Genomic DNA, 23,217 nt, shown 5'->3' with positions numbered 1-23,217 from the left:
GGTTGGTACTTGGTACCCACCTCCAGAAGGACAGGCCATGAGATCCGGGAGACCAAGGATCAATGAGAGAGCAAGAAGAAAGTTCTCAAGATGACAACAACCTTTCCATTTGGGAACCAGTCCCAGGGTTCTGGGAAAACACCTCAAGATGGAGGAATTGCAAGAAGGCCTACTGTCCTGCTGCGGCTTGGACCTGGTTGACGTGTGTCCTCTCTGAGTTCCTGCGTTTGAATTTAAACACTGTTGTATTGAGACAGTGGCAACTTAATCCAGCTATGGTGTGCAGATGTGGAGTCTCTGGGGCGTGATTAGGATCAGACAAATTCGTCTGGGTGGAGCCCCATGGTGGAATACAGGTGACTTTATAAGAAGAGAGAGAAATCAGAGGACACACCAGTACTCCCTGCTCTTGCCATGTGATGCAGGGCCCTGCTCTGGGACTCTGCCAGCAAGGAGGCCATCACCAGGTAGAGGAGAGGACTTGAACCTCCAGAACTGAGCTAAATAAGCCTCATTTTGTTAAAATTTACCCAATCTGAGGAGTTATGTCATTGGCAACAGAAAAATAACTAAAATAAATAAATAACTAAAATACACTTCTAGTAAATTTGCGAAGGTCCTGGAGATAGGTCCAGGGGAAACAAAGGGTAAGGACAAAATTAAATCCAGCCACATAAAAAGGGTAGGAATAAAAAGTATTCCCAATAACCAGGGAATACTAGGGACTGGGTGGTGGGGACTGGGGAGAGGACTGAACCCCCATTTCTGGAGTTAGAAATCAGCAGGCACTATCTGATGGTCACAGGCCAGGAAATGGCAATATGTGGGTACAGATGTTATTTTAGGATACAGAAGTAACAGTACATGAATGTGTAATATATGTAAGTATGTTACACACATATACTTTTTTTTTTAAAGAGAGAGAGAGAGAGAGAGAGAGAGAGAGAGAGAGAGAGAGAGAATTTTAATATTTATTTTTTAGTTCTCGGCGGACACAACATCTTTGTTGGTACGTGGTGCTGAGGATCGAACCCGGGCCGCACGCATGCCAGGCGAGCGCACTACCGCTTGAGCCACATCCCCAGCCCACATATACGTTTTTGATAAAAAAGAAAACAAAAACAGACAAAGTTGCATGCCTTGACTTGAGAGAAAAAGTACAATAGGATATAAAATTAAATAATAGCACATGATATGTATTTTCAGAATGATCTTATTTTACATATTGAAGTGTGAAGGGAAGAAAAGTTTAGAAGGAGATAAAGAGTGCCAGGACTAGGTTTAGTTTAATTTTCTTCTTTATGTTTGCTTAGATTTTCCAATTTTTCTTTGAAAATTAACATTTATTAATATGCTATTAGAATAGGCCTATTTAATAAAAATTCTGTTTGTGGCTGCCCGCTTTGCAGATCCCTCCATGAAAGCAAATTCTCCCACACAGGTGTTGTGAATCAGAAACCCCTTTTGGGGCTGGGGTTGTGGCTCAGTGGTAGAGCGCTGGCCTAACATGCATGAGGCACTGGGTTCGAGCCTCAGCACCACATAAATGTAAAATAAAGATATTGTGTCCACCCAAAACTAAAAAATAAATACTAAAAAAAAAAAAAACCTTTTGTTTGTTTCTTTCTGTATTTCTGCATCTCCACTTAGAGGTTCTTCCATCTGAAAATTTAACCATTACAGAAAGGCCTTGGCTCTAGGTCAAAACAGCCCCTTGAAGGAGCTTCCCCTGGAAGCCAGGGCCTCCCAGTCTCTAAGCTACTGAACCTGGGGTCTTTCCTGGGGTACTTACTGCTCCTCCCTAATCCCGCCCCCTCCTTAATCTCAGCTGCCAGCTGTGCTTCTGGGTTTAACACTTTCAAGCCTGCACTCTGCTGTAGATCGGTGGGGAGACAGCTAGGACCACACTTGCTGAGTCTCCCTATCTGCTTATGTGGCACCCAGAGGCATCGCTCCCCAAAGGCGCCTGCGCAAGTCACACAGCCACTTTCTGGGGTGGCGGGGAGGGCCTGCTACACATACCAGCAAGTTAACTCACGATACATTTTGTCGTCTACTTTCAAGGGCTGCACCCTGAAGCGAAGCACGGAACTCCTAAGGGTCCATGGGTTTTTGGAGTAGGTGGTTTGTGCTCAGTAGGAAGACAGACCTCTTCCTTTCCTAATTGTCATTTGGTTATCAGCCAGTATGGAGAACTGAGGGTGGAGCTCATTCCAGAGTGCTTGCCTAGCATGCACGAAGCCCTGAATTCGGTCCCCAGCATCACAATCAACAAGCAAACAAACACAAAAATGGAAATAAATTTAAAAAAAAAAATCCAGGGTGTAGCAAGCGAATCAGCCCATTCCGTTTTGCAGGGCGAATTTGGGCTTGTGGCCTGCAGTTGTGCTCTAGCGCCCTCGCGCGGTACTTAGGGTTTGTCACACATGGAAAGTTCAAGCCACCGGCTCCTAACGACGGCTGGCCTAGCACTGGCGCGGCCCTGGGTTTGATCCTCAGCACCATATTAATAAATAAAACAAAAACAAAAGCTCTTCCAGGGGTTTCTAACCCCGCAGCCAGAGTTGACCATCTCTGTTTTAAGGTCAGACCAAGAGGAGAATTATGTGTGGGTACACATTTTAAAAAATATTTTTAGTTGTAGATGGACACGATACCTTTATTCTGTTTATTTATTTTTTTTATGTGGTGCTGGGGATAGAATCCAGGGCATCACACATGCTAGGCAAGTGCTGGCTCTACCACTGAGGTACAACCCCAGCCCACATTTTTTTAATAAAGTTTTTTTTTGGTTCCTAGTTCTGGGGGCTGGGAAGTCTATGAGCAAGCACATTGTTGGCATCTGCTCAGCTGATGAGGGCCTTCCTGCTGCATCATAATGAGGTGTCTATTACTTGCACTGTCAGCTATACAGGCTGAAAACTGACTGCTCTCCAAGGATCATAATTATTTACGGTCCTCCTCATTTAGTGAGAAGGGCTTTACTGAGTTGTATAAAATTAAAGAAATAAGAAAGAGGCAGTGTTTTGTAAAGGAATTGATTATTGTCATGGTGAGGTATGCTGAGATTGTGTACCCTCTACTTTCTGAGTTAAAGTGTCTTTTTTTAAAATAATGGTAACCCATGGGCTGGGCACAGTGGGCATGCCTGTAATCCCAGCAGCTTGGGAGGCTGAGGCAGGAGGATTGAGAGTTCAAAGCCAGCCTCAGCAACAGCAAAGCTGTTGAACCACCATGGGGGTGGTGGTGCGGCAGAAATCACTGGTCCAGTAATCGAGACCAGGGGACCAGACTCTAGGCCTGAAGGAATTTCAGAGGTCTCTCATTATACAGTTAAGAAAATTGACATTGATTTTTTCCTGGCCCTGCCCTTAAAGTTTTTCCTGTGACCTTGAGCTAACTCTTCCCCTCTCTGGACTGTTAGCTCAATTGCAAAGGGTCCCTTCCATATCTGAATTCTGTTGTGAGCAAGTCAATGACTCCCACTTTAACATATGTGGGTAAAGAGGTGTTTCCTTGTGGTTTAGGGTCAAGTCTAGGGAAGTTCAAGCGGACACAGACAACAACAAAATACTCATTTATTTTTCTCATTGTTCCAAATGGCCTTGACTTATAAAGCTTTCCCATGGAGTAGGCTAGGAATAAGGGGGAAGCTCAAAAGAGAGTCCTTGTCCTTCCCACCCACATAACTGTATCATTCTCCTTGAAAGACTGTGGATCCACATGCAGGTTACTGCACCCGAGTGGACTCGCAGCATAGGGCTCATCTGTAAATCCAGCAATTCAAAGTTGACTTCCCAGGTGCTGACAGAATTTGTCTGAAGAGGTGCAGGGAACTTGGGAAGCCATCTGTCCCAACTCCTTCCTATTGAGTTGGGGACACTGGCTGCCTAAGCCACACAGCCATTGTTCAAAGCCATTGCATGGCCCTGCAGCATCCCTAGGCTGCACAGGCTCCAGCTAGTTCTGCAGACTCCCGAGTTACTGTCTTCCTGTAGCAGGATAAGGAAGTGCAGCGATTCTGGAAATATCATCCCCAAATATGCCACCTTTGCATGGTGATGACTATAAATTGAGGGCATTTAAGGAACAGCACCTGCAGGGAAGGATTTCCCCTGAAGTTCCCTTATCTGACTGAAAATGGATCCCCCAAATAATCATAGGAGAGGATGTGGAGGACTGTCACCTATTCTCATGAGATGACTTTTATTTCCTGAAAGACTTTTTGTGTGTGTGTATTTCCAGGGATTGAATCCAAGTGTTCTTAACCATGGAGTCACATCCCCAATCCCCAGCCCCTTTTTTTTTTTTTTTTTTTTGAGACAGGTTATCACTAAGTTGCTTAGGGCCTCACTAAGTTGCTGAGGCTGGCTTTGAACTTGTGAGCCTCCTGCCTCAGCCTCCTGAGCCACTGGGATTAAAGGCTTGTCTGGAAGGCTCTCTATCTATGAAACTAGATAACCTTTATTCACCACATCCTCCTCTTCCACCCCCACATCCCAGAAGCCACAAGCCCTGCTGCCTTTCTGTAGCTCAGGATGCTATAAAAGCATCAATCATCTGTTGCTTCTTCCAGCCTCAGATTTTGTGGGACTCTCATATGTTGGTATGTAATTAAACTAGTTTTTCTCTGGTTAATCTGTCCACCATCAATTTATTTTGTAGAGTCAGTTATCAAACCTTCAGAGGTAGTGTGCCTCCCACTAGAATTTTGGTGGCAGAGGAGTCCATGTACCCTAAGAAGGCCGACATACAGGGAGAATGTCATAGGAACATGGAGATAGAAATTAGGGAAAGCCAAAATTTGCCAGCAAAACAGATGCTAGGAGAGCAGCCTGGATTGGATTCTCCCTCAGAGCCTTCATGAGGGACCGACCTTGCTAACATCTTGATCTTGGACTTCTGGGCTCCAGAATTGTAAGACAATTTAATCTGCCTAGTCTGGGGTACTTTGTTCTGGCAGCCCAGGCAAATAGGTACAGCTTTTTATAGAGCTTTCCCTGCTCAACACATTCCAGTTTGCCGCAGTCTGGCTGGGCACAAAATAACCCAGCCGCCACGAGGCACTTGTAGGTTCAAACAGGAACTCCTTTATTGCCAGAACCCCACGGGCACTCCACCGCACTCCCCAGGGAACTCTCCCAGCTCTCCACGGGGCTCTGTGAGAACTCAACGGGAACTCCGGGAGTTCCCGTGAGAACTCAAAAGTAGCGGGCGCCCTATTGCCGGACTGCAGGGGTCTATATAGAACTGAATACACAGCCTGTTTCAATCCAGTCACAGCAATTATACACAGCTTAACTTAATTATCGTCATCTTAATGGCTCGCTGGCCTCACCTCTCAACCACTTCTCTGGCAAAATGCCAGGCGCCACCCCCACTTGGCTGTGGTTCTCAATACCAGTTGTCCTGCATACTTCACCTTTGCAGAACCAAGTTGAGCTTGAAAAACCAGCCTCTACCTCAGAGCAAAGCCTGTCCAAGGCCTTTGTCCTTGGAAAGACCCACAAAGCACTCCTAGGCATATTCCCACCCTGCTAAGTTGTTTATCTACAAATAACAAGAGAGATCTGCTGTGCCAGGTGTCCTTGACTCAGGCTAGGTGAGGACACATAGCAACCCCCTAGCAACCACCAATCAGCATGAGACAGGGAAATACCTGGGATGTCAGATGACCTTCCCAGTAGTTTATGGTGGTTGATAACATGTTGGGAAACCATGTAGTTCAGCACAAACACCCCTCTTGGCTTAAACCAATCAGTTCAAATGAATCCCCCTCTTGTAGTAACCAATCACCCCTACCCAACTTGTTCCCGCCAGTGAATGTGCTAATCATGTTTTAGAGTTGTTATTTGATTTTCCCGCGGTGTGTGATGATTTGCTAAGAGATGCTATGATGTATGTGGGGATCCCTGCCTTCTCCAAAGAATGTATAAAACTGCTGCAAACCCTGGGCTCGGGGCCTCTCAGCATCACCAGTTGGTGTGTGTGCGCGGAGGACCGAGCTTGCTTGCAATAAACACCTCTTTGCTGTTTACATCGATCTTGGTCTCTGGTGGTCTTTTGGGGGTCCCGAATTCGAGCATAACAAGCTGACTTTTCTCCATAGCAGCCCATGGCTCAGAAATTTCAAGTTGTGGGGATGCATGAATCAGAGTATCAGAATCACTAGATGGAAGGATCCCAGTCCGAGGAATTCCTTGTACAAGGTCTCCTTCCGTCAAGGCAGAAAACAGTGCTCTGCTTTGGCTTGATGACTGGGTAGTGAATACCTTAGTGAATCAACTGAAGAAGAGAACGTGTTTATCTTGGTTCAGTTTTAGAGGTTCCAGCCCTTTAGTGGTTAATGTGTTCACCTCCCTTCAACACTTGGAGCTACAGAGACATGCTCCTTATGAATCTGGAAATGGGGGGAACGGGATTGCTACCAGCTTACTGATAAGAGCAGAGCAATGCAAGGTCACCAGAGCAAAAGCAAAAGGCATGTCAGAGAGGCAGATGTGGCATTTCCTGTCGAAAGGGTGTATGGGGGAGAGCGAGTGTTAGTCACCAAACTTAAAGTGCTTCTTGTTCCAAGGGGAAGGTTGTCTCTTTAGGTGGAGATGGAGGGTGCAGAGAGACACAGATTTCATATATATCTAATCCCTCTGGCAAGACTTATCCTGTTATAAATTGGATGCGTCAGGCTGTCATAGCTTGATGTCATTAACCATTCCTCTAACAGCCCACACTGATTCTACGAGCACCGACAACCTTCAGATGAGGTGTGGCTTCCGTCTTGCCTTAGAGAAGGCACTGGATTACATCCAAGCTGACTCCAGCTACTCATGACAGGGACGCCTCACTATAAATCAAGAGCTGGATTATGATTTCACTTGTGTGCCCTGCTTAGGAAAGAGACAGGAAGGATAACACTCAGAGAATTTTTAGTCTGATTTTTATTCATCGCTGCAAGTTGATATACACACGCTCTTTGATTAACCTTGCTTCTGCACATTTTTCAGTTAGCCCAAGTGAGCCTCTCAGCCATCAATATCATATGGCAACAACAAACGACAGTGAGTCCTTGACATTTCAACATATAGTACAGCTTAGGGGATGTCTGCTGTCAGCTCTGATGGAGTCACTGATACAGAATTAACACCTCCACCATAATGAAAAATGGACAAAAATTAGGGTATTCATTTAAGGCTTTGGACCACAGGAAGAGAAACTATAACCTCTGAAAGAAAGGATCACTTTATTTTTCTGCCCCAAGGTGCAGTAAGCTAAAATCCACCTGAGTTAAGGAGGAAGATTATCAGCTGGGAGAGTTGGGGGCAGCTGAAGTGCCTGGAATCCTTGGGCATCTGTATTAGGGTCTCTTGTAAAGTAGGGAAGATGTGAAGCCAGTGGACTGCTCATGAATTGCTAGTGGGAGTGACATGGTACAGCCACTTTGAAAACTGTCCCGCAGTATCTTATGAAGTTACATGGACGCTGGCCACGTGCCCCTGCAAGCTGTGTCCCTCATCTGTATAGTGGACATACATCTACACTTGTCTAAGGAAAGTTGTTCATCAACAACCAGGGTGGTTAATGGATTATCAAATGTGGATCATTTATACCACATAATACTGCTCAGCAATAAAAAAGGAACCAACTACTGATACCCACACATAGATGACTCTCCTAAACAATGTGAGCTAACAATGTGAGACACAAAGCAGTGTATTCTACAGAATTCCATTTGTATGTGTGTGTGTGTGTGTGTGTGTGTAGTCTGATTACAGAATTGCAGGAGGGAAATATCTGAGGTGATGGAGACATTTTGCATTTTGTTTGGAGTGCTGGTGAGCAAGGATGAATACATTTGCCAAAACTCACAGAGCTGTACATTTAAAATATAGTCATATATGTTTATATTACAAAAAAGGCTGATTTAAACAACAACAAAAAGCAAAAAAACAAAAAACAAAAAACAAAAAACCCACAAAGGGCCAGTCCCTGGCATATGGTGGCCTTGCTAATTCAGCACTCGGTTCTCGATTGTTTTCTATATGTTTAGGAAGGCATGCTTGCACGGCAACACGATGTGAGCAGTATATGATTGTCCTACAGTTTTTAAAAGGCACATCCACAAAACTACTTGTCTGAGAAGTGTTTTATATCTTGCATAAACATTTTTTTAAAATATGGAACGTTTCACAAATTTACGTGTCACCCTGGTGCAGGGGCCATTTTAATCTTCTTGATCTCGTTCCAATGTTAGTATATGTGCCGCCAAACTGAGATATGTGTGTATATATATATATATATTTATTTTTTTTTTAATCACAGCATAACCCCCGACCTGGGGCTGAACCTCCACCTCTGAGTCACTAGATTCCAAAAGGCACTGACTTTAACATTCAGGATGGTGGGTACAAAGCCCTCTGGCAAAATTGCTCCGGGTCGGCACAATCCTGCTCAGCGTTCTTTCTTCCACCTAATGGCCTTGGAGCTTCTGCAAGCTTCAGGAGCCTTGACTGCGCATGCTCCTTCTTGCTTTGGGGGAGATGCCCGCTTCCCTTTGGGGGAGGGTCTTGGCAGTGGACCTGCAGTAGTGTATCTCTTGGATATATATATATATATTTTTTTTTTTTTTTTGCAGATTCTTAAAGGGGCACTCATGTGCCTATCGCTGAGGTCAGCAGCCTTCTGTAAAGGGTTGGGCAGTTGATAATTTGGACTCTGTGCACCAAGAGGCAAACACCTAGAACATTAACTAGGAGCTTAACAAGAGAGAAAACACAATTCCTCAACGTTTTAATTGACAAAATGAAAAATATAACTACAGAATATATATCTCAGAGTTCATGTTTCCTTTCATTTTAGAATTGGTTAGGGCTGAGTGTAGCTCAGTGGTAGAGTGCTTGCCTAGCGTACAGGAGATCCTGGGCTCAATCCCCAGCACCCCATTTTCCTGCAATTGAATGCAGTGCTCAGCTGTTAATGCAGATTTACAACAACAACAAAAAAAATTATCTGCTTCATTTCTGAAATGTCTTTTTTTTTTTTTTTTTGTACCAGGGATGGAACTCTAGGGCACTCAACCACTGAGCCACATCGCCCCAGCCCTTTTTTGTATTTTATTTACAGACAGGATCTTGCTGAGTTATTTAGGGCCTCACTAAATTGCTGAGGCTGGCTTTGAACTCATGATCCTCCTGCCTCAGCCTCCAGAGCCACTGGGATTACAGGTGTGCGCCACCATGCCGGGCCCAAAACATCTTTTCATACAGATAAGTGTATTAAATACCAATTCCAGGCCATGAGCAGGTGACTCCTCCCCCTCTTCCTTTCTGGTGCCCATCGCTGAGGTCAGCAGCAATTGAACCCAGGGCTTTGCACATCCTGGGCAAGTGCCCTACCACTGGGCTTCACTGCCAGCCCCACCCCCATTTTTTTTTTTTTTTTTGAGGATCAAGCCCAGGGCCCTGAGCATGCTAGGCCAGCGCTGTAACACGAAGCTAAGCCTGAGTCCCCACCTTTTCTAATTTTAAAAAACACTTTTTTAGTTGTAGATGGACACAGTATCTTTATTTTTACTCATTTACTTTTTTAATGTGGTGCAGGGGATTGAGCCCAGAGTCTTGCGTGTGAGGAAAGCGCTCTACCACGAGCTACAACCCCAGCCTTCTAATTTTTACTTTTGAGACAGGGTCTCAATAGGTTGCCCAGGCTGGCCTGAAATTTTTGATCCTCTTGCCTCAGCCTCCTGAGTTGCTGGGATTACAGGAATTTGCCATCGTGCATAGCATATGATTTTAACTGATCATTATATAATTGTCATTATATAATCTATTAGATTCTTTTCCGGAAACTTCCCTTTCAGCGGGTAAGTTATTTACTTCCAGTGAAGTGACTCCATTGCACAGTGAGATGGATCTTGTAATATGGAAATTTTCTTTACACTTTTATGGAGGTGGAACTGTAGTTTGAGCTTGGAAAATATATCTGCCCAAATTTGTATGAACATGGAGATCTCAATTTTTGTTTCAGCTTTTGACAACACAGAAAGTATATAATGCAGTTTGATGTCACTTGTCACTGACTCTGTTAGTTTGACTAGAATGCACCCATAGAAATATGGAGAAAAGACAATGTTAGTTGTCATCACAATGACCTTGCCGCTGTTGAAGTTTTGCATATCAGTGCTCTTAATATTAGGTTGAGTTCATTAAAGCATTATCAAGTATGTTGCAAAAGCTAAGTTCTAAAACCACTCAGTGTTCTGTAACCAAAGTTGAGGGCAGTTCTCATTCAGAAAAATTTCAATTTTAGCCTGAGCTAAAAAAAAAAAAAAAAAAAAAAAGAATCACAGTAATTCTTTACCACTGGTAATCCATTAAACTGCTGGTAATAGGCCAAGTCAAAATTCATGGAACTGAAGATGGGGAAGGTATGAGATTGAATCAAGTTTACTGTGACACTCCTGGTGTACACATGATTCAGTACTGCATGATAGATAGGTTCAGGAACCCATGATAGAGAGATTCTAATATTTGCTGGCAAATATCTGCTGATAAGCTATGTAATGGCCGGGCTCATTGACGCATGCCGGTAATCCCAGAAGCTGAGGCAGGAGGATCACAAGTTCAAAGCCAGTCTCAGCAATGTAGTGAGTCTTAAGCAACTTAGTGAGACTTTGTCTTAAAATTAAAAACAAAAAACAGGCTGGGGATGTGGCTCAGCAGTTAAGTGCCCCTGGGTTCAATCCTTGGAACCAAAAGAAGAAGAAGAAGAAAAAAACCCCCGTAAAACAGATAAAGAAACAAACAACAACAACAACAAATATATATATGTATATATATATGGCAACCACAGTTTTTTGACACTTTACATTTTCACAAGCTTTGTAAATGTGTCCAATTAATTTTTTTCCCTGCTGTATACTTTGTTTGCCACCATCAGTTGTAACACATTTTAGCAGAGTTGTACTTGTTCAACGTTTCCTCAATTTCTTCTGAAATATTCTCTGCTGTGGTTGCTCCTGCAGTCTATTGATAGGGGCTAACTCTGCGGGCGACCTCAGCATGAGCTCCTTCAGTAAATAGTCACTGAGCAGCATCAGTAAGGGCTCTGAATACATATCTTTGAGTTTTCCCCAGCAGTTATCAGAGACCCAGAGGGAAGAGCTCAGCAGGGGCTCCGCTGTCTGGGGTTGACCACAGGCTCAGCTTCAAGGACAAAACCTCAATGTGAGACTTCAAAAGGGTTTTTTTTTTTTTTTTTTTTTTAAATACTTACAAATCCGGGGGGAGTGCACAGCCAGGGTGGAAGACAATACACTGAGGTCAGGCGGTGTAGGAAGATAGGGAGATGGAAATGGGGGCGGGGACTCCTGGGAAAATGCCTTCATGGGGTCCTGGGTGTCATCCAGAGAGTTTTCAGTAGGAAGCTTTAATTGGTAAGCGCCCCTCCTTGGAGTTTACCATGGGATGGAGAGGTGGTCACTTTAAATTCATGGGAAAACCTCTGAAGGGTCCTTTTAAAGAGACCAGCGGGGAACCCTGGGAGCTCAGTCTGCCCGGCTAGAGGATGTCTCTAAGTTTTGCCTCTGGCCACAGGCCACAGCCCTTTGGGCAGGGTAGAGCAATGGAAACTGTCCAGGGTGGCTGAAGACCTCTTCTGGTATGAGAAAGTTAAACATTTAAAAACAGATGCTGAGGCAACATCAAATTATAAACACTCACTACAGTATCATTCTCCATTTTATCAAGGGGCAATAAAAACCGCTCAAAATCATCTGACTTCTTTTTCTTTTTTTAACATATTCTGATTTGTTATACATAATGGCAGAATGCAATTCCTGTTACACATATAGAACAAAATTTTTCGAGACACTGGTTGTAACAAAAGTCTTTTCACACCATTCATGTCTTATACACGCACTTAGGATCATGATGTCTAACTCAGTCCACCATCATTCCTACCCCCATGTCTCCTTCCTTCCCCTCCCGCCCTTTTGCCCTATCTAAAGTTCCTCCATTCCTCCCATGCTCCCCCCACAATCACCATTATGCTCCTGCATCCTTATATCAGAGAAAACATTCGGCCTTTGTTTTTTTGGGAATTGGCTTCACTTAGCATTATATTCTCCAGCTCCATCCATTTACCTGCAAATGCCGTGATTTTATTCTCTTTTGTTGCTGATAATATTCCATTGTATATATATGTCACATTTTCTTTATCCATTCATCTACTGAAGGGCATCTAGTTTGGTTCCAAGGTTTAGCTATTGTGAATTGTGCTGCTACAAACATTGATGTGGCTGTGTACCTATAGTATGCTGTTTTTAAGTCCTTTGGGTATAAACCTAGGAGAGGGATAGCTGGGTCAAATGGTGATTTTATTCCAAGATTTCCAAAGAATCTCCACACTGCTTTCCATATTGGCTGCACCAATTTGCAGTCCCACCCGAAGTGTATGAGGGTACCTTTTCCCCCACATCCTCGCCAACACTTATTATTGTTTGTATTCTTAATTGCTGCCATTCTGACTGGAGAGAGATGAAATCTTGGAGTAGTTCTTCTAATTACTAGAGATGCATTTCTCTAATTACTAGAGATGTTGAACATTTTTTTCATGTTTATTGATTATCTGTGTATCCTCTTCCGAGGAGTGTCTCTTTCAGGTCCTTGGCCCATTTATTGATTAGGTCATTTTTTTTTTCTTTTGGTGCTTAGCTTTTGGAGTTCTTTATATACCCTAGAGATTAGTGCTCTATCTGATGTGCTTGTATTATTTCTCAATTGACTGTGTTTCCTAGGACAGCTGAAACAAGTGACCATAAACTTGGTGGCTTGGAACAACATAAGTGTATTTTCTTTTTTCTGCTCCTGGCGATTGAACCTGGGGGCTCCTTACCACTGAGCTATACCCCTAGTCCTTTTAATTTTTTTTTTTTTTTTTATCTTTTAAAGAGACAGGCTGGCTTCGACTTGCAGGTCTGCTGTTTTAGCTTCCTGAGTCACTGGAATCCCAGGCTTGGGCCACTGCACTGGGCAACATAAATGTTTTCCTAAACTGTTCTGGAGGCCTGAAGCCTGAAATCAAGGTGTTAGCAAGCCACATACCCTCTCCCTCGGGAGGTTCTGAGGGAATTTGTTCTTTGTCTTTTTCAACTTCTGGTAGTTCCTGATTTCCTTGGTTTGTGGCCACGTCACTCCAATTTCACTCTCCATTTTCACACCATCTCTTTTCCCGTGTGTCTCTTCTCTGTCTCTTATAAGGACACTTGACATTGGATTTAGGGTCCACCTACATAATTCAGGATAATCTCATCTCAAGATCTTTAATTTAAATCCATCGGCAGAGACTTTTTTTTCCGGGGTTACATTCATAGATTCCAGGGGTTTGAACTGCATGAATTTGACATGGATATATCTTTTTTCAGGACTTTCCCCATCGACTACTGATACTGTTCTCAGTACTTACAACTCCTTAAGCAAATGTTCTCATCAAGGCTAACGGTTTTAAAGAAATTTATTTCCTCTGAACTTTTTTTTTTCTTTCTTTTTGCTGCTGCAATTAAACACAATTTAGTTAACTCACCAGGAATAAATGGTTTTCCTTGCTTGGTTAACAAACGAAGCACAGGAAACTCACTTTGATTACAGCCAAGTTTTCATTTTTGTGAAGAAATTCTGCTACGATGAGATATAATGTTTTAAATTTTCTTATTTTTCTGATGGTTGCTTCCTGTAAATTGGAAATATTATGATGAGTGCTCAGTTTGAAAAAAATTGAGGTGTATTGTATTCTTTTAGCTCAGCTTCCTGCCATGGCTTAATAAACACAATGTTTTGCCACCTAAGAAGATAAATAATCTATGCTCCACTGTTCCCTAGAAGCACAGTATTCTAAATCCACTTTTCTTATTTTGGCATGATGGATAGGTAGTTAGAAAAGTAAAATATTGTGGAATGTAATGTGCATGGCACTTGAAATGCTGGTGAATTTTTACATCTTTGCCATTTTTACCACGCCAGACAGTGACGTGATGAGCATAGCAATCATTCGATTCCAACTACTCCAAAGCAGCCACAGACAGTGTTGTCGGATAGTGGCTGGGCTCCAGTAAAACTTTATTTTGGGCTGATTAAATTAGAATTTTGTGTTGTTTTCATCATCACAAAATATTATTCTTTTGATTTTTTTTTTTTTTTTAGCTTTTGAAAAATGTGAAAGTCATTCTCCGCTCGCTAATGGGCTATACAAAAACATCAGGTGGGCTGGGCGAGGTGGGAACACATCTATAATCCTACTTATGTGGGAGGCTGAGGGAGGAGGATTGCAAGTTTGGGGCCAGCCCTAGCAACTTAACTAGACCTATCTCAAAATTTAAAAAGTAATAATTTTTAAAAAAGAGGACTGGGGACATAGCTCAGAGGTAAAGCACCCCTGGGTTCACCCTTCAGTACCAAAACCAAAACCAAACCAAACCAAAACAAAACAAAACCCCCCAAATGTGGTTGTGCTAGATTTGGCTGGAGACCCGTGATTTATTGGTCCCAGGTCTGAATTTATATTAGGAAAAGAAGCACTAAGGAATGTAGCTAGGCCCCCAAAGACTTAGAGAAGGGAAGGATTCTGTTCTAGAAACATATTCATCTAGAAGGGCTGTCTCTGTTCCTTTCTGTGGTTAGGGTGAGAGGGTGAGAGGTTTATAGAAAATGTTATGGCAATCATGCTCAGCAAGAGACCAAGCACCACTGGGAGGGTTGGAGAACTCAGGTTTATTTATGCCAGTGGACCCAGGTGAGCTAGTGCTCTGAAGTTCTGAGCCCCCCGAGTTGAGGTTACATGGGGCTTTTATATGAAATTTGATGTAATTTCTTTAAAAAAAAAAAAATATATATATATATATATATATATATATATATATATATATATATATATTTATTTAGTTGTAGTTGCACACAATATCTTTACTTATATGTGGTGCTGAGGATTGAACCCAGGGCCTCACATGTGCTAGGCGAGCACTGTACCACTGAGCCACAACCCCAGCCCCAGACACCATTTCTTAACCATTATAACAGCAGTGGGTTTGATTTCTTTGCACAGGGATTTTGTTTGTTTGTTCTCTAATGCTATAGATACTGTATGATGAAATGTGTTTTATTAGGGAAAAATACAAAATAACAACAACACACTCTCAAAGCAGGCACCTGGGTTGTACTTTAATTTATAAAAATTTAATGTGCCTGCAAATTTTTGTGCAAATGCATGTCATCTCTCACTAAAAATATGCTAGAGCGCACTTTGAAAAAAAATTTCCTTACAAAAATATGTCTATATATATAAATATACAACATAACCCAATTCCTAAATATTGCACCTTTGGTTTAACTCCTTCCAATCTCCAAGGAAATTTGAAAGACATGAAATTGATGTTTGTCTTTCTTGGCCACTATATTATCCAGAAAAAGTATTCTAAAAAGAATTTTTCTTGGTTCCAATTTACCCATATTTTCCTTCTTAAAGTAAATCCATTCAAATCCCTACCTGCTTTTTTTTTTGGATATTGTATAAAAATATAAATTGGAAAATGAGCTTTCAGTAGTCATTAATACAAAAGAATTTGGTTAGTGTTTGAGCCCACAGTGTCTCAAAGACCTGAAAACAGGAAAAAAGGAGTCCAGCTTATGATCTAAAATTCCTTGTTTTACTAATACTATGAGCACACCATTAGAGAGATGCATAGTTTAACCAGACATTAGCGCAGTAACATTTGAGCATCTCTCTACTGTTTGAGTAAGAGATGGAGGTCACTACCCCAACCCTTCAGAAGAACTTTCTCTGAGCAATCATCCTCTTCCCATCCCTTGAGACAGGTTCTCCCTGCTTTTGTTCACCAGAAGTAAAGGTGTCAGCAAGTTCAGTTTTCTGATGTGTTTTAATATTACTGAATTTATTTCCTATTCACTTTTTTTGGAGGGGGGTATGTAATGGTCAATTTGAATCATCCACTTGATTGGATTAAGGGATGTCAATGATTAAGAGGCTGATGGGTGTGTCAATGAGGGTGTGTCTAGGAATGATTGGCATGTGGGATAGCCAACTGAAGTCAAGACCCTCCTTAAGCTTGGGCAGCATTGTCGAATAGGATGATGGCTTGGATGGAATAAAAGTTGGAAGAGCAAGGGAGCAGCAGCAGATGCAAGCTCCATTCTTCTTGAATGGGTTGTTGATTGCTGCTGCTGTCACCTGAGGACATCAGACTCTTGATTCTTCACTCTTCCTAAGCAGATAGTGTCAGTAATTGTCCAGAGAGTTTCCAGAAGCCTGCAGTCTCTGACTAGGGTAGCACCATTGATCCCTCTTGTACTGAGGCTTCAGCCTCTTGGACGGCACAGCTACTGGTTCTTCCAGCTCTCTAGGCTGCAGATGGCCATTGTGGACTATCCAGCTTCTGGTTGCATAAGCCATCTTAATAATTCCCATTTTTATAATTATGCTTCCTGTTGATTCTGTTCCTCTAGAAAACCCTGACTAATTTGGGGGGATACCAGGGATTGAATTCAGGGGCACTCTACCACTGTGCCATATCCTCAGCCCTATTTTGTATTTTATTTAAAGATAGGGTCTCACTGAGTTGCTTAGCACCTCACTATTGCTGAGGCTGGCTTTGAACTCTCAATCTTCCTGCCTCAGTCTTCCCAGCTGCTGGGATTATGGGCATGTGCTACTGCACCTGGCTCTATTCACTTTTTATTTTCAAGACAAGAGAACTCAACTGAAGGAGTCTGTTAAACCTTGCCGCAGTCCGGCTGCAGCAAAATAGCTGGGGGGTGACGAATAACTTGTGTACGTTGATACAGCAGGAGAGGGAGCAGTTTATTGTAGGACAACAGAGGTATTTATACATTTTGCACAGCTTATCTTAATTAGCATAAACTAGATACATCAGTCAACCAATAAGGAATCTCCACACTTAATGGCTCGCTTTTGTTACTTCTCAAACCACTCCCTCTGGCATTTTGCCAGGCACCATCCAGACTTGTTTAGGAACTCTAACATTCCCCTGGCAAAATGCCAGGTGTTATTTTGACTTGTTTACAGACTCTAACAAAACCTTTCTTCCTTTTCTGTGTCCAAACACTCATAGCTATTCATTTATACTTTCAATTTACTAGGCTTCTTCCACAAGGACCTCACCCCTGTCTGTTTCCATGCCTCCTCTGCCCTCTCACTCACAACCCTCTGCAGCATGCCTTTTCTCTCAAGTCAGACCAGATTGCTTGGTCAGTGTGAATCTATCCTTCATGTGCTAATCTGTATAAGTGGTCAGTTAATGATGAGCTCCACTCCTCCTTCAGGATACTCATTTTGGGTGAGGATGTGCAAATAGGGGCAACAAAGCTTGGCCACCATGACTGGAAGACTGATTCATCCTCAGCCCAACCAATAAGCTGCTACCTGAATTGAAATAAACAGTAGAGTCTGATTTTTGAAGACCAATTTCTGCCTCTTGGCGTCTTCCATTCTCCTGGGTGTCGGGGTCTTGAGCACTCTGGCTCTGCCTGTTCATCTTCAACTGGCCCACGTCAGGGAATTTGGTGTGGAAGGGAGAGTAGGGCTTTAGGAAAGGCTGGAGAAAGGGGTTTTCTGAAACGGGGCTGGGGTACACTTTAGCAGAGACGCCACGCTCCTGTAGAAGTTTGGCCAAGCTCACGGTGCTACTGAAGGTTGTAGTAGAATCTCGTCAGTTTGTGGGGATTCACCAATGCTGAGTCTATAGGACAGGGCAGAATTCATAGCTCCCACTACAGGGTAGTGAAGGGAACCAGAGCTGGGGTAATAGCCTACAGGTGGCACAGGGAATTTATGTTAAGTGTAGAACACCTTGTTATGCTTGAATTCGGGACCCCCTAAAGACCACCAGAGACCAAGATCGATGTAAGCAACAAAGAGGTGTTTATTGCGAGCTAGCTCGGTCCTCCATGCGCACACAGCTACAGGTGACACTAAGAGGCCCCAAGCTCAGGGTTTGCAGCAGTTTTATATATTCTTTGGAGAAGGCACGGACCCCCACATACATCATAGCATCTCTTAGCAAATCATCACACACCGCGGGAAAATCAAATAACAACTGTAAAACATGATTAGTGAATCAAGTGGCGGGAAAGAATCTGGAAAGAATTATTGGTTAGTTCAAGGGGTTGATGCACTTAAAATTGATTGGTTTAAATCGTGAGGATGTCGCAAGAGGGGTACGAGCCAAACTGCAGGGCTTCTAGTTTAGATACTGGTCATCACACCTAGGTGGGGGCCATCTGGAATTTCAGATCTGTGGTTATCTTGGCCTATCTTAGGTGATCACCATCTGCGGCTTTTCCGAGAACTGTTTCCACAGAGCTTTTCTGTAGTATTTTCCTGACTTTAGGACTACAGTAGGTCAGAGGTTAAGTTTCAGAGCAAAATGAGGTCCCAAACAGAATGAGATTGCTTGGATCTTTCAACCTGTTTTGCAAAGTGGCCTGTTGAGAGCCACAGCCGAGTTGGGATGGCGCCTGGCATTGCCAGAAGGAGTGGTTGAGAGGTGAGGCCAGCGAGCCATTAAGATGATGATAATTAAGTTAAGCTGTGTATAATTGCTGTGACTGGATGATGCTGGATTGGGGCAGGCTGTGTATTCAGGCTGTGTATTGTATATATGGACCCCTGCTGTCCGGCAATAGGGCGGCTCCTACTGCCTGCTACTTTGGAGTTCCCATGGAATTCTCGAGGGGTTCCCGGAGGGCGGAGAGAGTTTGGGCAATAAAGTAGTTCCTGTTTGAACCTACAAGTGCCTCGTGGCGGCTTGGTTATTTTGTGCCCAACCAGACTGCGGCAGTGGCCTTCATCACAGTCAGCAGTAACTCAAGATGATTTCATTTGTCTCCATAAGAGCTATATTTCTTTTTTTTCCCCACAGATAAAGAAATATAATTGATCCACGAATATATGAAAAAAATGTTCAACATCTCTAGCCATTAGAGAAATCCAAATAAAACTACCTGAGATTCCATCTCACGCCAGTCAGAATGGCAATTATCAAGAATACAAGCAACAATAAAAAATGTTGGTGAGGTTGTGGGGGGAAAGGTACACTTACACATTGCTGGTGGGACTGCAAATTGGCACAACCACTATGGAAAGCAGTAGAGAGATTTAAGAGCTAAATTCCTAAGAACTAAGCCAATGAGGTTATAGTTTAGGCAAGAGTTCATTGGCGTAGTAACCTACAATTTATACTAGCAAGTAAGTGATGTAGCTCCATTCCTACGGAGTTCAGAAAGCTACAAAGTCTAGGAAGATGAACCCTTCCCCCAGGCTTTGGTTCTTTATCGTAACAGTCTTAGAATTTCATTTTATCATCAGGTCTGGTATCTCCATCACAGTTAGGGTGAGAGGGTGAGAGATTTTATAGCAAGGGCTTTCCCCTCCAGCCTCTGCAACCCAACTTCATTGCTTTGCAAAAGGAAAGTTTTCTTTTGGTTTGTGGTTTCAGAGGTTTTGGTCCACAGCTGCTTGGCCTTATCACTGTGGGCTGGTGGAGAGGCAGATAAGCATGGCTGAGCAACACTGCTCTCCTCACAGCATCCAGAAAGGAGGGAGGGAGGGGGAGGAGGAGGGAGAAGAGAGAGGGAGGGAGGGAAGGAAGGGGAGGGAGAGAGAGAGAGAAAAAAAAGGGGGGGCGGGGACAATATATACCCTTTGAGGCCATGCCCCTAGTGACCTACTTCCTTCAGTGAGGCCCTACCTCCCAATATCAGCGCCAGCTGGGGACCAAGCCTTCAACACCTAGCTCTGGGGGACATGGAAGGGCCAAACTGTAACAATGGGTATCAAATTGCTATGGTATTTTGATTCTATTGGACATACTTATTATTTCATTTGCTTCAAGTTTTTTCTGGGGATACATTCCACCTTTCATTTCCATTTGAAGTTTCATCTCCACATCACATATCCATACACCAATTTCCTTTTTTATTGACTTCCACTTAAGCTTAAAAGCATAATTTGTTAGATAAGAACTGTAAACAAATATGACACATAACACACAGGAAAAGCTTTTAAACAAATTTATTGCCCCCAACGTGTTTTTTATTTTTTAATTATAAAAACACATACCATTCTAGTAATTACACCCACACTGCTTCAAAAATTACCCACGATTTCTGACACCATTCCTTTTAGGGGCTACATCAGACAATTTCAACCATAGCTTTTACTAAGCAAGATGAGTAAAGCTGGTTTTCTGCTTTTCCTTCTTGAGATTTTTTTTTTTTTCGGAAAAACACATCTCCACTGCAGGCTTTCATCTTGTAAACTTGAACTCTATTTTAAGTCTGCCAGGTTCCTGTTTTAATGACAGTGCCTTAACAAGAAAATAAAAAATTGTGCTGTGTTCCCCTCAATTACCTGAAAACACAGCGACTGTACATATAATAAATACATTTTTACAAATGTCCAGGTCATGTTTACCCATGGAATTCTTTTGCTTGGTGCATAGGTATGTTGCATGGTGATATTTAGTTAAGACATTAGTATGAGTCGAAGGTTGTTGATTCAAGACAAGTTTGAGATTCACTAAAATTAAATATCGTATGTTTGTTCTTCTGGTGGCCTTGGAAGTTTCGTATTTTCTTTGGAACATCATTGGATGTCTTAGCTTTTTTTCTTTTCTTTTCTTTCTTTTTTTTTTTTTTACTTTTTTATTTCGTTTTTGGTCCTGGGGCTGGATGCCAGGCCCCTCATGCATGCTATTCATGCATTTGACCACGGAGCTACATCTGCAGCCCCACATCTTAGCTCTTGAAGCTAGACGTTTATGCTCTGTGATTTTTGCCATTTTGCTACTGCAGGTAAGCTCTGTACATCCACCACCCCTCTAGAATTATCCACCCCATTCATATGAATTTCTGCCACAAATCTAACTGATGGAGGAGTTTCTGGGTGGGTAGTTGTACCTTCTACTCTCAGATCACACATGCTACTTTCATAATTCGTCTTCCTTTCCTTTCTATCTGGAATGTTCTTCGTCCCCATCATCACTTTCTGAAATCCTACCAGTTAGTCCCTTAAGGTTCATTCCAAGGCAGCTTCCCCCACTGTTCAGCCCTCCTCAATTACTTCAGCTTTGATGGCCCCCAAATCAGACCTGTCCACCTTGCAAGCACCACATCTTCATTATCTTCTTGGAGGCCCCATCTCATGGCTCCATCACTTACACCTTTTGTTCAATTTCTTCCCACAAGTGAGAATGACAAGGAACATACACTTCCAAAGGGACTGTTGTCTTCTCCTGTAGCCTGCCTCCTGTTTAAAAGAGTGAGAGTCCCATTGTAGAGCGTCAAAATCTACAACACACTGAAAATCACATCCTTTGCAACCATTGAAACGATGAGAAAAGAATTTAGAGGTCAATTACAAATGTAGACCTGAGTTTTTAAAAGTTTCTTATTTGATGCAAGAACAAAATGACTTGATAACTACTATTGTCTATCTCTGGATGTTCTCCCACTTTGTTTCACAGACCGGCCGCTGCCAATTTCTCCCTTGGCCAGATTGATATAAAAAGGGTCCCTTAATCTCATAAGGAACCCACATTTCAGGTCCCACCATGGTCTCCAAAAGATCGAGCAGTAGAGGACCACAGTGCCCATCAGAGGGGCTTCCTCCTTGCTTTCAAGTCCACTGTTCTATCACAGTCGTCTCCATGCTATCTCCACCTGTGACTCCTCTTAACTGCTGTCAGAAAGCCTTCTCTAGCGTCCTGTAGGGGTGAAGAGAGCTTCCCCTCCCTGCCCTTTGCAGGTTTGATAATTTGGCATCTGAACAACTGACAGATAATTGAGAGAAGACAATGACATAGGATTTATTATTTATTACTGTACATGGGGGCATCACCCAAGGGAAAAGGGAATATCCCCAATCCTAGTGTAACCTAAAGGTTTATGTAACCTCTCTATAAGAGACAGGAGAGGAAGATGCAGGCAACGCAGGGAGAGGGAGTTATCATGAAAAGAGGAATGGGCTCTCAGGTGGAATGGGCTCTGCATAGGATGAGAGATTCTACTCTCTTCCACCTATGGTGTATTGCTCATCCCTGACGGGATAGATAAGAATTTTGGGGAGCATTTTTATAACACTTGGATTGTAGGTGGAGGATCTGCTTTTGATCAGGCAGAGGGCATTCAGGAAGAGCCCCTCTTCTGCATCTGCAGTTCTCTTCAGCCTGAAGTAACCAGCATACCACTTTGCATATTTTGGGATTGTACTTCCTGAATCCCTTCAATCCCTTACTTTTTTTGGTACTGGTGATTGAACTCAGGGGTACTCAACCACTGAGCCACACCCCCAGCCCTATTTTGTATTTTATTTAGAGACAGGGTCTCACTGAGTTGCTTATTAGCACCTTGATTTTGCCGAGGCTGGCTTTGAACTTGTGATCCTCCTGCCTCAGCCTCCCAAGCCGCTGGGATTACAGGCGTGTGCCACCGCACCAGGCCAAAATTACTTTTTCCCCCCTCCTTCCTCCCTCCCTCCCTTCCTTCTTTCTTCAGTACTGGACATTAAACCCAGGCTGAGCTGATTTAGCTGGTTTCTTTTACAGACCATGGCAACTTCCCTCCACAACACAAGTGCCTGAAGCAGTTTCTCAAACAGCAGGAACACTGATATATAGGGTCAGATAATTGTTTGCTGTGGGTGGGTGGCTGTGCTACCTCCCAGAACAAATGTGTTCACACAGTGCCAAATGTGTGTGCTGGGTGGGGGCAAAACCGCTTCCCGTGGAGAACTACTAGAAACACTTGGACATGCAGATGTGACCCAGGTGACCCTCCCCAGAGATGACGGACCGTTTTCTTTTTACTTCTCCAAATCGGCAAGCCGTCAATCCTTATGAGGGAAAACGGTAGAGACAGAACAGCAGAATTTGTAGGCTTGGGGAATACATCCGCGACAAGGCGGAACCCTTTCCCCAACCCTCCCGCGCCGCGCGACGCCTTCGTTCGCAGTGCACTCTGGGGCTTGTAGTTCCGGAAGGCGCGCGACGCCCGGACAGCGGGCGACTTACTCTAGACGCTGCGCACCGCGGTTCCGGGAAGCTGAGGAGGGTTAAAGCGTCCTTTCCCCGCCTCTTAATCCTTCCGATTGACAATCAGGAAAGCCAATGAGTGACCTGTTTGATTCTTCCTA

The 23,217-nt window shown here is 43.2% G+C and overlaps 1 non-coding gene across 1 annotated transcript; it reads right to left on the bottom strand.

The window, feature by feature from the left end:
* Window positions 1–8,168: 8,168 nt before the first annotated feature.
* LOC113195938 (U6 spliceosomal RNA) lies at window positions 8,169–8,276 on the bottom strand. The gene has a single exon (XR_003302492.1). It is a non-coding gene; the product is annotated as a U6 spliceosomal RNA (small nuclear RNA).
* Window positions 8,277–23,217: the final 14,941 nt, after the last annotated feature.

Source organism: Urocitellus parryii, chromosome 4 (assembly GCF_045843805.1).
Source record: "Urocitellus parryii isolate mUroPar1 chromosome 4, mUroPar1.hap1, whole genome shotgun sequence".
Classification (NCBI taxonomy): Eukaryota; Metazoa; Chordata; class Mammalia; order Rodentia; family Sciuridae; genus Urocitellus; species Urocitellus parryii.
This window is presented reverse-complemented; position numbering and strand designations above follow the sequence as displayed.